Genomic DNA, 4,425 nt, shown 5'->3' with positions numbered 1-4,425 from the left:
CTTCAAACACTGCTTCGAATCATCAACTCGTTGTTGTTTTTGGTCAAAAGTGAGCTCACTTTGCACAGAGCTTTCTCATACCCAAATATTCGTGAGTGGTATGATGTACACGTTCAGTAGATATGTCTGCTATTTCATTCAATTTCAAATTACAGTCATTCAAAATCAAATATCTTCATTCAAATATCTCTCGCCATTCACAATTATGAGCATCAGCATCAATTAATCGGTGGCCAATATGTAATTCGCAACCCATATTACATTCGCATATGTAAACGACCGCTGAGAGTTGCGGCCGTTGGCCTCGGAAAATGTTTATATCCTATTGTTCAGATCGCTAGCTGCAATCTTGATCAAGGTAATTTTTGAGCAGCTCGCTACATCTTCCATTAAAAATATTTGATTGAATTTGTCAAGTTTTTACAAGCTGGTATATGTACTATGTCAACTGCTATACAGTACTTACGTGCCGACAATATGTAAACCAAATATTGTCCCTGAAGTTAAGTATGATACTAGAGTATCAGAAACTCACCAGATATAGATTTGAAAAATTTATAAGGAAAATGTATATGTTACAGCATGTATAACAACATATTTAATAAAGTACTTGACGAAGTATTGTATGTTAGTTGCACATGCTTATACGATCTTAAGGCTATTATTAAAATGAATTTCAAAATGGCAAATTGTCCATTCTATTTATAGAACAGTTACAAGATAGTTCGATACAATAAAGAGCTTCATCATCAAATATATATAATTTTAACCATTTTTTGTGTTGGAGTAAATAACACCGTTGATAATATTTGAGGTTGAGTGTCATTTGCTTTGTTTATTATTTATATAAGTCTTTAATAAGTTTGTTAATTTATGTAAAATTAATATATGATAGCCCTATGAAATAAATTTCAATCTGTATCTTATTATCATCATAAAATGCTTCAGTAGATTTGCAATCAAAACAATTTTGATATATCTTAGCAAATATAGAGCACTTTATTTCAATAATACTATACTGACAGTTTCCAAGTTGAGATTGTGCTATTATTGCGTACACTTTAGAGTTATTAACTGCTTTTATTAATTTTCTTGCCAACTTATATATTGATACAGTTTTTACTTTATGTTCTTCAATATTCTACTACATTATATAAATGTTCTAGTATTGTTTTTAAAAATATGCTTTCAGTCACTGTTACAATACAGTCTCAATGGATGGAGGTATCGATTTAGGGTAAGTTTAGATTATTTGCCTTGATAAAGGCCAGTCGAATTTTTTCGTTTACCTTTTCTTTCATTTGGTTGCACAAACCATTTTTACTAATGCAAAAAAATAGTACAATGTGCGCTAGAAAGTTCATGATTTGGATTGAGGAAATGATGGTTAGGAAACGATAGGTGACGTTAATGTTTCGTCGCCCTTCTGATAGGTGTTTGACTTAATTGCGAATTTTGAAATTTTGTGTTTTTATTTCTGATAAAATCTTAGTAACCCCACTTTTAATTTTAAAATAAATGTATTTTCAATAAATTCTCTATAGTTTTTTTGATTCTTTATTACAGTCATCTAGCCTATTAGTACCTATTACTTATAATTAATTTTCTTATCTCTGTGTTGTAACTTATTCTTTTTGTAATAATTTTTTTAATCAAATATAAAATATACTTGCATTTTTTAAGGTAATGTGTCTCCTCTCCTACTCACTTCGACAGTGTTTACATTACATTACACTTTTATATTGGCAAATATTTCAATTATTTATTATGACTTATACCTCGTAAGTTTTATCAATATTTGTAAGAGACATCACAAACAGGCAAATGGAGCGTGCTTTTGTTTATTATCACTCAAGCTACATATGTGGAAGCATCGCTCGCGATCAAAGCCAGGTAATCAAGGTTAATGGAACGTAGAGCCAACAGAAAGAGCGGCGAAAGAGGTTGTGACAGACCGTTACAAAACGGGGGTGCCCGAATCGATCGACGTTCGTCGTGATTTAGTTAAGACCTTTAGTGCAATCGGAATTAATGCGCAGTGTCAGGTTTAAGGTCTGGGCGTCGTATAACTCCTGGAGACGGTATCGGGCGCCTTTGTGCTGGGGCCAAGCTGCACCGCATCGTTTCTTGCAACGACACATCCAGGCAAAACGATGCTCTCGCCGTTAGCGTAATTGATGTTTCGGTTTTGACGTGGCCGTCGCGAGAATGCGAGCGCCATAAATTGGTCCAGCTAAGTAATCGGGATAGCTGGGGTTATCGTATGTTGATGTATGCCAACGATGAATCTGCTACCATATTATCCATGAAAATATTTTGTAATCTTTCTTAAAAAATTATTTGCTAATAAGATTGGATTAAGGAAAAGTAAGTTTGTTTGATTTGTGTTTATGTACTCAGATTTATTATGCGATAATGACCGCCCTATGATCCAAATTCGACAACTTACTTAATTATGTTTATCTCATAACAGAGTAAAGTGAATGGTACCAATAAATGATATTTTACTAAAACTTGTTTTCAGAGTATCTCCAATATAAAATAAAGATCAGAAAGATATAATAATATATAAAATACTAAATCTCTGTATATTAGAGTAACTATGATCTAATTTAATCATATATCCATTAAGTTTCAATAATCAAAATATTGATATGTTTAAGCTAATAGACCACGGGATATTATAACAAAGTACGATTATTTTCAGAACTGTAACAACTTCATACATATGGTAACAAATCTAAGTAAAATGATGTTATTTTACCTTTATGTTATAAACATAGATATGGAATAATAAATGAAGTGATACATGCTTGTATTTTAAGACAGAGAATATATGAAATAAACAATTATGGTATTGATGCCTGACTTTAACATGTATATTAAAACAATAACGAATACAATTAGGTCATTTATTTTTTACTATTGAGAAATTTATATCAGAGAAATGTATTTTCAATCATTAAATTTATTATTTATTTTTCAAAATTTAAGTATATAAATAATGACAATAATTGATAACACGTTTAAACAATAAAGAGGCATAAAATCGTATAATTTATAACATTAATTGCTATACACCCTAATAATTATCAATACTTTAATATGTTTGATCTATGCAAGTTAGGCACTTAGTTACATTGTAAGTGCTACATAATTTCATTATTTCATTTATATGTTCATACACTATCTACCTTTCATCAATATTTCTCCCCTAGAATGTATATTGGGAAAACAATAAATAGACTAGGACTGTTAAAAAGAATAATTTATTTAGTTGACTTTTTAATAAAATTGCTTTGTTTCTTTCTTATTTATTCTACTCTTCAATCTCATCCTTGCAGATAGCTTATCTTTAATTTTCCTTTAATAGCGTTTGTTTATCTATTGCTTTTTACTTTATCTCAGATCCCACAATGAAAAATAGCAACCCACCAGCAAATGAGTTAAAATTCAATAAAGCGATTTTATAACTGTTAATATTTTTTGCAACATTAATATTAATTCTTGATGCGTAAGTTCATGTATTTCTTACCTGCAGTTCAGACAGTGCTTTGTTAGGAATCGAGCCCACTAAAGAAGCCACAATTTAAATAGAAATTTATAAAACTAAAATTGTACAGAAAAATCTTAATTACCTCTAGTATAAAGCTGTTCTATGTCTCCAGTATCATAACAACTGCTATCATTTCTTGAGCAATAACAATTTTTCTTAGCTGTTTTTTATTCATCTGACACCAAATTATATGAAAAGCTGATTTGGAAATTCTAAATATCTTGTAGATAAGGAGGACAGATGATTCTTGTTATTCTCGAATCTATATTGGCATGAAATCTTCGCATATTACGGATCTTTCTTTCTCTTTGGCATCTATATATACCTTCCGGTAGAGCAAACCCATTAATCTATTATCTATACAAATTTAATATATAACTTTACGGGATCATACTATTTTTACCAATGTTACAGATCTTATAGATGCCTCAAATGTGGAGAAGAACATCCTACCATGAGAGACACCAAGTCAGTTTATGCAGGAACACAAACAAGGTACCGAGGCAACCCGGATATATATTAAACCAGCAGAACAGGCAGAAAGCGTCATGAACATCCAAACCATCATTCAGCTATTGGACAGTATACCTCAAAAGGTCCTGCAGACAATAATGGTAGTTTTGGAAAAGATGTTAAAAATGCTAAATATCAAATTCCAGCTCGACAGCAGGCTTTTGAAAAAAGGTCAATTCAATAAAGTTTACAGACAGTCGCGCCGAGATAGTAATACCTGCATTTTACTGCCCCTCTAGACTCAAAATATCGGAAAGCTACTCTGAAATCTTCCTTACTAGAACGAGTTAAAGATTTATATGCGTTGGCAACTGAAACCCCAAACGTACACAATGGTGCTTCCGGCTTATTAACCC

Source organism: Rhynchophorus ferrugineus, unplaced genomic scaffold, assembly GCF_030347505.1.
Source record: "Rhynchophorus ferrugineus isolate W39M unplaced genomic scaffold, kcgeb_rfMv2 rfM9, whole genome shotgun sequence".
NCBI classification, from domain to species: domain Eukaryota; kingdom Metazoa; phylum Arthropoda; class Insecta; order Coleoptera; family Curculionidae; genus Rhynchophorus; species Rhynchophorus ferrugineus.
Note: the sequence above shows the minus strand (reverse complement) of the source record.